Source organism: Falco biarmicus, chromosome 2, assembly GCF_023638135.1.
Source record: "Falco biarmicus isolate bFalBia1 chromosome 2, bFalBia1.pri, whole genome shotgun sequence".
Classification (NCBI taxonomy): Eukaryota; Metazoa; Chordata; class Aves; order Falconiformes; family Falconidae; genus Falco; species Falco biarmicus.
This window is the reverse complement of record NC_079289.1, coordinates 83,998,512-84,009,277: the sequence shown is the minus strand read 5'-3', so window position 1 is coordinate 84,009,277 and position 10,766 is coordinate 83,998,512.

Here is a 10,766-nt window from a genome sequence, read left to right as displayed (position 1 = left end):
TCACTGGTCAGCCACCTTAGACGCAGAGCAGACCTTTTCTTAATAAAACATCTTTTACAACATGTGCATTAGATATAAACCCCATGCTGTGCTAAATTCATTGACAGTTCTGGATGTGACACCATCACAGCCTACCAGGCAGGACATGCAGGGCTCTTTATTCACCCAGAGGAGAATGCCAGGGCAACAGGCTACAGGTGAGCTTAAACAACATTCCTCTTTTGTGGCCAAATGCCACTGCTTGCACCCCAACCATTGCTTTCGGCTGGGCCTCTTGCCAAAAAGTTCCTCCTTCTGTGTGTCTGGGGATTTTCTCTCTTGGGGGTGGGGGAAGGGGTCACTTTCACAATAAACTGTTCCTTTTGTTGTCAAACTGCTGACTCCAAAGGGCCTGCCCTGGGAAAAAAAAAAAGGGTGTCCTCTCACCTTTGTTTGAGAAACTGCATGTGGTATTCTGCAGTTCAGGCAATGCTACCTGGTGCCATGACCCTGCTGCAGCAGCACCAGCAAGGTTTTCTGAAAGGCAGGGACATCTCAAAGTTGCTTCTGTGGGGGGGGGGGGGAAGCAGTGCAAGGGGAATGGCAGTGAATGGTTGAAGGCAGGACTTGAAGACTTGAAGACCGTATTTCATTGACGAGGGTCAGTTGCCACAAAACTCTTGCTCCCATCTTTACCAAGCTCCTGGTTTTCTGGGTGCCAGAGTAAAGGAGCTATGGTGCTTCATCTAGCGGAGCTCTGCCACTGCCCATGCTCGCCAGGGTCTCTGGGCACCCTTCAGAACCACGCGCACTTTCAGTGGGATCTAACCACTGCAAGTGGCTCTCCCATTACAGCTGTCTGCAGAGATAACTGCAAAAGAGGCCAGAACCTCTAGGGTTCCTGACACCACCAGCAGAGGCAGGACCACAGCCTGTGCGACACCGTGGAACTCGTGCCGTACCTGAGCTTACAAAGCGGGCAGATGTCTGATCTGTCCTTCCATCCAGTTCCACAGATTCCCTACTCAAATGAAAAATGATCTGCTGATGGCAAGAAAAAAGTTGTTGGATTATTAAAATAACTGTTTCAACTAATGGAAGCAACTGGAATTTAAATTCAGTGACTGAAGAGAAAAGTTGGTCTCACTTACGGCCTCAGCTCAGCATGTTTTCCTTCCCTTCTTACATAACATTTTATCTGTCTTCCCATATGTAGTCATCTGAAATAAGCAGTTAATCAATTCATTGATATCCTTGATCTCCAGTTCACTGTAATTAGTCTTACAGTTAAGGACCCTGACCCTCCAAGGTGCTAGGCTGCTCTGGTTTCCATTGGCCTCATCTTGATTTTGGAAACTGAAAGGCGCTTTGGAAGGGGCATGGCACCTGGACATATTCAGACAATATATTCAAGTAAGACCTTGATATGTGCTGGGTCTCATCTAATCCTCCTTCCTTCCCTGGTACATACTTGCAAAGCGTGCACACGGGCAAATGAAACCCAAGTTTTCCTAAGTTTAAACCTACAATTAAAATGCTACTCTGCCTGTTCACCATCTCGCATGTCCCAGGGGAAGAACACCCCGCTTGCACAATACGTCTTCCTCTTTTCAGTCTTGTAAGGTTTTCTCCACTGGGTGGAGATTTTCTGCCTTTTAGTCCTCAGATGGTGAGTTAAACCAAATTAGAAACAGAAAAAGAAACAAAAAGCTGCCTGTGAAACACAAGCTATTTTGAACAAACAAGAAATAATGTTGGGGTCTTGTTACTGCACTTTTTCTCAGGATCCAGCTCTGTTTTGGAGTGTTCTTCATGAATTAATGTTGACTCTTCTAATTTTTTCAACTTTCAATTAGTTCTTTTCAGAAATCATAGCGAGGTGTAATTCCTGACACCTCAAACACATAGCTATATATGCTCAAAGGAAGTTAGGAGCATACATTAAGATTCTAACGGTTATAAGCATTGTCAGGATCAAGATCCTCATGTCTGTGTACAACAGTGTCAGTTCCACAGACGCAAACGAGAGTAATTTGTCGTAGACCACACATTTGTTTTTGCATTTCTTATAGACCTTAGCCACCTGCTAGTCTCATTTATATTCACCACATACAAACCAGCCCAGAGTAGCAGCAAAATTAATTACAGTAGAGTGGAAAAGTGTTGAGAGACTTGCTGAAAGCTTATAAATGCTTTCTAGCCCCATCCTGCACCTCCACTAGCCCCCTTCCGTCTCTTTCTGCTGGTTCTCTTCTGCTTGGCTGACTGGTGTATCTCTGCCCACCCAAATACCACCGATTTCTCTCCGTCCATCCTTTCCTAACAACTGTTGCTGTCACCCCTTCACTCACCCACTTGTCCTGCTCCCCAGCTCTGCAAGATTCCTGAAAATTCCCAGCTCCCACAATCTTTTTGCTAATTTTGCAAGCGCTTGTGCCCACTGCAAGTACAGGGAGAGGCACAAGGGCTTCGCTCCAAGCTCCAAACGGTGCAGTGCATGTCTCACATAACATGTTTCAGCTCCAACCTCCCCAGTCACTACAAATAGATCAGCACTGTAGCCACCTCTGTATTGCCCAAACAAACTATTTTGGTCCCCTCGTGTAGAATTCTCTCCTCCTGCTTAATGATTTTTATTTTAAATTCTATGATGAAGGAAATTTATGAGCTGTTCTATTCTAGTATTTCAGCATGTGTGGGTCAAATGATGTACTTTCATCCTGTAAAACATACCTCCATTTGACTCTATATTTCATTTGCACTGTTCGGAAATGAGGGAAATGGCCAAAAAACCTCACTCCCGCCACAAATACTCACCTACCTGTCTAAGCGTTATCCTAGAGGGAGGAACGAAGGAAAAGCCAGCCAAAGGGGAGCACCTCGTCCCTTGGAACTGATGCTTTATAATTCTGCAAAGAATTTACAAAGCAAAGTGCCCTGCAAATAAGTCTTTGATTGATTTTGTTTAGTACTTGTAGGTCAACTGGTGTTAAGATCAGAAAATATGCAAATATGATTCACCATGAATTTTACGACCTTCGGGACAAATGGGTTGCAGAGACATTTTTGATCAAGTCACCTTTGAAGTAAAGTGTAGATGCTTCTGACGCTGGTTTTGTCTTTTTACACTCCTGTGAGTTAGACTGGACCATGCAAAAGTCCAGGGTCTGCACTGTGGCTCTGTACGGTTTCTCTTTGAATGATGGAGAGCACTGAGAAAATTCAGGTGGAATTTTCCTGGGTGCAGAAATGGCATAGGGAAGAACTGGGACACAGCAACTGCCGTCATCTCTCTGCAATTAACCAAGACAAAATGCAGTTGTCAATACCACCCTCACAGACCAAAGAGGTTTCTACCCTGCAATCCCATGCAGCCAGGACATAAGTGAATATTTCTGCAGGATGACCCAGGCTGGGCACGTTTCCATGAACAGCTGATGAAGATAGTTGCTGCTGTGGTTTTATCGCTTTCTCTGCCTTTTTCTCACACTTCCCTTTTATCTGTGACAAATCTGATACTAGCTTAAGCCAGTTTTCAGGTGGCAAATTCAGACAAGCCCTCTGAGACCTTAACCGTGCCCAGACAGCAGCAAGGAAATAATCAGCAAAGACTGACAAAGCAACTATGAGAAACACTTTCTAGAGCCAAGCCCCCTGAGAGGACAGAAAAAGAACGCTGTATACCATCAGCAACTATACTCTGCCTCAAAATTATGAAAGTTTCTCTCAGTTGTTAAGAATTCATGAAATATTCTCACTGTAATATGGCTGCAAATGGTTAAGTAAATATGGGCATTGCTGTCCATCTCATATGCATAAATTAAAAACTCAACAGAGACCTAATGCTACAAGCCAAAACAAATAACGATAGAAAAAATGTGTAAAGGACAGCAACACGAGTTGCAGTGACATAGCATTTACAGAGGACTAACTGTTGCTCAGTTACCCAGTATTACTTTGCAACCACTTTACAGGAAACCTCTGAAGATTAGAGTCTCTGCTGCAGCTAGAAGTGAGCCCTTTCCCTGCCATTTCACAGCCTCTGAGGCAGGCAGCAAAGCCTGTGTTGCAAACGTAGCTAGGGAATCTTGCCTCAAGTTAGTCGCTGGTAATTTAATGAATGCCCCAGTGCCTTTATTTGCATTAATCTGTCAGATGTTTAGCTAGTACCACTATAAAAGCCATCGTAAAGAATGAAGTGACCATTTGGGGACTGTGGGTTTGTATGTCATGTGCCCTCACATTGCTGCCTGGGGCATACCAGCAGCTTTTCCCCAAGCAGCCACTCCGAGTAACAGCTCTTTGCAAGATAGCCATAGCGATATGAGCGTTGGCCTGAGCGTTGCATTGCAGGGCCAATATATTAGTATATTTAGAGCACTTGCCAGTACTCCTTTTTGACAGCCTGCAATAATACAATATCCTATTTAAGCCCTTTATGCACTGATTCCCTCTGTAGGTGCTTGCATGCCTAAATCCTTTTCCAGGGTGGTAGGGTGGTGAACTGTAAATTAGCGGAATACAGGTATCAGTGCCAGATTAGAGATAGGATCTCTGTAGCAACATATGGGGAGGGGATCTTGAGGCCTGCAGAAAGGGAACAGTAGTAATCAGGGAGGGAGATGATGAAAGCCACTATGAGTCTTGGTTTGTGAGGCTGGAAAGGAAAACCAGCATCCCCCAACTATTATGCTGCAAAAAAAATATCTTTCTCAGACTTAGGGGTTGATAGATACAGGCAACTTACTACTAGGAAAATTTAACAGGTACATCTGCATTTATGTAAGCAAGAGAAACTAGCCCCAAACCCAAGAAAATTATTAAAGTCCTCATGTTACTTTCAGGTCGTTTGCAAAAAGTAAGCTGCAACCCATTAAGATGGCCACTTCCCCTTTAGAAGTAACAGATGTTCCCTCCTTACTTAGCTAATGTCCACAGTCATTTAATTTGTTTCAGGATGCTGGGCCTTTCCCTTCTCTCCCTACCAGTAGCACGCAAACACTGTTCATTGCCAGCTAATGGGGACAGCTTTTGCATTTTGTAACGGCAGAAGGAAGCTGTATCAGCAGAGAAAATACTGCTGGGAGAGTTAGCAAATTGCTACCTTACATGCCAAGCAGGTATTTACTCCTGCTGAGGGAAGTGTCAGTGGGAAAAGATGCACAGTTCTGGCCTTTGCATATGCTGTAAATGTCACACAAGCTGCAACGGGAACCTCGCACTTCATTTGTCTTGTTCTCCACCCAAATCAAGAATACTCTCATCTTTTTAAAAAACAATCAAACCAATTTCTTGCTAATATAATTACCAGCCCTTCTTTCATCTATAACTGAAAAAGTATTTTGTGTGATTGCCGATGCTCCCATTTTCATCTTAAACCCCTAACTTCTAACTCAGTGCAACTCTCAAAATGCTGTGACTAGAATTTTTAAGTAGGCAGACCCCTAGTCCTCTGTAGTTGTTGCCTTTGACATAGTCAGCATCACCATGCTCAGCCATGATCTTCCTCGGAGATCTTAATCCCTGTCCTCATCTTGAGACATCTTGGACTCAAATTCCTCTCTAGGACCACTGTTTTTGGGGTGGCTAATATTGCTTCTTTGTGTTCCTAGGACTGCTTGTGTCAATCCATTGCAGTTTTCTCTTCTCAGTCAAACTGAACAGCTTTCAGACAGTAGCTGGGCTTTTCTTTTATGTTTGAAAAACATCCAGCATTGGGGGGCATTGTTCCCAACTTAGTGCTTCTAGGTGATGCAGTAATAATAGCATCATTATAATAACACTACTACTACTACTGTTATTATTATGGAGAACTAGGATCACAAATTCCAGTGGCTACTATTTGAGCAAAACTTAATTTAGGTTTCCAAGCTAGGTTTATTTGTTTAATCTGTTTTTCTGAATGAGACAGGAGCTGAGGGAATGAATGGATTACTGAAAAAGGAAAAGACAGAGACTAAGTTTTGTAAATTCAGCTCATTTCAGATTTGGTCCTATGAGCTGGTGTTTGCCTCTCATGTAAATCATCTACCTATGTGGAAAATAAAAAATAAATCTGGAGCTCTGTATTCTTTCTGAAGTTTCTGTTTCAGCTGTGGGTGTTTTCCATGCCCTTTTACACTGTCTCTCTTTGCTTTTCTCCATTTCAAGTTTGGCTTATAAAAGAGAAAACATGCAAATTTTTACAAGCTTGACCAGCTCCAGGGGGTAAATGAAGGAGGTTGGCAATATATACAACCAATTCTATTTTTAATGCTTCAACATCTGTCCAGTATCAGTAGATATGACTACTGTTGTGGTCTAATATATGAATGTCATGAATTAGCCCCACGTTTCTTCTCAAGGGAAAGTGTTTTTAACAGTAGCAACACTGAAATTAGAAGTTCGTCATACCTACAGTTAAGCATGCGTACAAAATGCTTATTTTTATGAGGCCCAAGAGCTAATACAAAAATAGGTGAAGTCAGAAGATGGGTGGGCAATTGCCTCATACACAGCCCACAGCTGCTGACAGAATTCCCAGTAGGGAAGTAGTAAGAGCATCGGTGAGGTATCTGCCTCCTTGCAAGGACAGCCAGTTTGCAGTCTCGTCTTTCCCGGAGGCTGCAATTTCGCAGAAAACATGTTTCAAGAGGAATGGCACAACCATAACTGCCCCGTGCTGTTTTGTAAGAAAGTGACTGCTACGTGTCATTGCTGCCAAGACTGCAGTCAGGGCATTCCCACGTTTCCCATCGCAGTGACTGCGCTTGCCCTCCCGCCACTTCTCCTTTTCCCGGTTCCTCACTGCCCGGGCGGCCAGCCCGCCCCCAGCCCCGCCGGCAGCAGCCGCCCCGCAGCCCCCGGGCAGGTGACGGGCCCCGCGGGCAGGCACCGCCGCTTCTGACGGGTGCGGTGACACGCAGCGCTCGCCCCGGGAGCGGTGCCCGCCCGCAGCCCAGCCCGGCCGGGCCGCGCTCCGCTTCCTCCGCGGCGGGAGCGCCGGGGCCGCGATCGACCGCGCTCGGCCCCGGGCCAAGCCCGCGCTCCCGCCTGAGCCACCGCCGTGCCGGGCCGGCACCCCGGCCGCTGGGGCTCGCCGCGGCTGTGGGCGCGCTGCCGCACCGCCACCCGCCCGGGCAGCCGCCCCCGCACCGCTCTCCTCGGGCGCGGCTGCTGCGCCCTCCCGCAGCCCGGCGGGGCTGGAGCACGGCCCGTCCCCCCACGGGAGCCCGAGTGTCGCTGCGGGGCCCTCGGCCCCCTCCCCGCGGCGCCACCTGCCGCCGGGCCCCGGAGCCGTGAGGGGGCCGCGCCCCCCCGCCTCCCTTGCAGGAGCGTGGCAGCCTCGGCCCCGCAAAATCCCGAATGCCCGCGGCAGGGATGGCCGTGCCTGCCTTGAAATGCGGGGGCGCAGGCCGCCGGCGTGCACCGAAGCTGCGGGGCGGCCAGCTCAGCACGTCCTGCCGTGACAGGGACATCGGTGGGGGCACGTCCCGCCGCGGCTGCAGCCCGGCTCGCCGGCGCTGTGCTCCCAGCCGAGCTCAGCGGAAGGCGGCACAGCCCCCCAGCGGCAGCAGAACTGGGTGTTCGGAGGGGCAGGTCGTTTGCTTCACGTGGAGCTATTCATGAAACGAAAACTGGAAAGCATCTATTTACCGGCTGCTACTCAAACGAAGCCACAATTCTGCACGACCCCCGCTCCGGCCCCGAGGCAACTGCATGAGTTTAAGATGTCCAAACAACGGTACAAAGAGCTTGGGAGATGTCGGCGCCGATCCCTAAGCTTCACTTGATCCACATCTAAATCTTAAAACCACTCAGTTTCTTCCCTTCCAAAGCCAGCTTTGCAAGCTGTCCCTACGAGCAATAATTTCAATTATCGTTCAGGGGACCTGTAAAGAGTGCCATGAAATAGGCAACTATAATTTGTTCACGTTAGCAGACCATCTAGCTACAACCATGGTTACAGTTTAAGATTAATTTCCTGAAACGTTCAACTCCGGCATGAACACTATACAGATATTACAGCATTGATCTGGGAGGTCCTTACGTATCTTTGAAGGCCTTTCGAACTAACAAATGACATCACTTGGAACCCTGCAGTAGATTCTTGTGTGATTTGGTCAGATCAGTTTCAACAGCCACTCTAGAGGCTCACACAGAAAACAAGCCCCCAGAGTTATGGCCCAAGATCGGATAAAGTCGTGATGTTGGATAAAGTCATAACATCAGAGTGCTGCGAGTACCAGTAAAGGCAGCCACAGCCTTGGCGTTACCGAGCCCTCTCACTTTTTCTGGCTAATATCTAAATGCTGAATTGTATTGTCTCTGGCCAGGATATTTGTTTGTATGAGCTTTGGAGCCTTTCTTTTGATACCTAGACTTTGCTGAAGTGGAAATAAGCAACAAGAGATGAAATCATAGATGAATGAGATTATCTATGTATGACTCAGAATTGTTAGGGACATGGATAAATAAAAGGGATATAAATAAATACAAAACAAAATAAAAATATACGTCTGTGTGAGAGAGACTAGTTATATACCAAAAGATCACACTTTTTTTGTCAAACAAGGGCTTCATCCATCTCCCTTTCCTCCAGCCTCTAATTTTACCCAGGTGCTCATGAACAAGCATTGAATAAAAGCTGCCTCAAAAACTTCAGTAAACTCTACAAAAACAGCTGAGAATGTTTCATTTCTTCCTAATATGTTTGCAGATATTATTATGATTCTGATTTAGGAGGTGCTGTTCAGAAATTATTCTACTTAAATCCAGTATAGGCCTATGACGAGAACCTGCTGACTAGAAAGAAGTTTCTTGTAGCCAAGTGAGGTAGTTCATCTCACTGCCTTCCCCTGTGGATGGATGATTTTAACAGTCTGATTTCTGAACTCTGTGGTCTCTACACTGTGCAGCTATGTAAGCATGTATTACAAAGTCAGTAACTTACAGATAGGTAAAACCATCTACTTAAAATGGTAGTGCCACTGCAAATTTTGCCTTGCCTCTTCCTTCGTGCTCTTGTACTACCAGTAGCTTCTTTGCACAAGAGAGTAAACCTAAGTGCCTGATACAAACCATAACAGCCTGTGAGGTGTGCTTCTGTAACCCTGATTGTCCTTTCCAAGTCATTTTAGGTCAGATGGTGGGACAGGAGTTACAGTGGTGTTTGTAGCTGTTGCTCTAGCCCTACTCTATTCCTTTTTAGAAAACTTAGGTTAACAAAGCTGCTGTCACAGCATGTTTCCTGTGTTTGAAAACAGTTGCTTGATAGAACACAAGAGCTAAAACCTCCAGTTACTCAACAGTGATTTAAACTCATTGGAGTAAAAAAACCCTCCCTCAGTAGGCATCTTGTGTTTGACTGCACCCTTTTTTCCGTTGGGGGGGGAACAGCGAAATTGTCCCACCTACAAGCCAACATCCACGGACCCCTTACCTGGCATAGACCCAACAGGCTAGAGTGGCTCACAGGCAACACAACATAAACGTAACTGCATAGCTTTGGAGCCACTTCGCAACTGGGTGTATTGCCACATTTACAGAATACCACAACTGAGCTCAGGTACTCCCCAAGACACAAACTGGTACTGGCTTTAAGCTGGGAATGTCCTGCAGACACACAGGCAGAACTTCCTTGCTCAGGATATTGATGGAAGGGTGCAGTCTGGCTCCGTGCTTGTGTCACACTGACTGTGCTAAAGCATCCCTCTCTGAATTGAATGGGAACAAAACCACCTGGTCAGATTGTACAGCAGGCAGCAAGGCACACCCCAGTAATCAAGTAAGAACTGTTCATTACAGGAATCTGCTGCACTCCTCTTTGAAGGATCTGCTGTATTAGAGCAAACCCCTATTTTCTCCACATGGCAGCTACCGTACTAATACATATAGGCCACCAGTAGTTAAACCATAACAGAGCACATTATTTAAAATATCAGTGCTCTAACATCCATGTCAGACTCTAAACAGGCTAGCTACCAGCTGGGATTTCAGCAGGGTCTGTGAAGCGCATTAGATTGCAAGAATCAAAATTGAACATACCAGGATTTGTACTTGTTTCATCGATCAAGTTGAGTGTAACGGGAAGATAGTCATCAGAAAGCTAACATGTCACTGACAGACATCTAGCAGGCAATAGAAAGTAATGAATCTGTTCCCTTACTTTCCCTTTCACCTCTTCTGCCTAGATGAACAAAATCTGCATGGGAAGAATAACACACCTTGTCATGAAATCCTATGTAGGAACATATAGCTCTGTATATATGAGCTATACCTTAACGCAAACTCTTCTGTCCCATTAAAAAGATCCCTATAGTTAACTCATTGCCTTGATTGTAACAACTAAGAAAACATATTGCTAGAAAATACTATTGAAATGTTGCTGTGGGTTTTCATATTCTGTAACTCAGTTTTATCCCTGAAAACAAACTACTTGGAAAAGCAACTAATGGTGTTCAGCATTTGTTTTCAGAGTTACATTAAATACAAGTACCTGTTTGCACCCACAGAGAATGGGGAAAAGAAAGATTAAATGGGGAAAAAAGTTAAATTCACGAGACTATGACGTAGAACACAAATACTTTTCCCAGAGTTTCATAATGATTTTTCTGGAGTAACAAAACTTTAACTTCCATCATCAAGACAAGCAGTAAGAGGAAGAGGTCTGAGTAAACAAAAAGTGTAAGAAATTAAGCATCTGGGAACTAGCCTCTGACAAGGCCTCATCTCTAAAATGCGCACAGAATTTCAATAACTTTCCCAAGTTCTCACAATTGTATACAAGTGAAGGAAAGTAAGAGGAA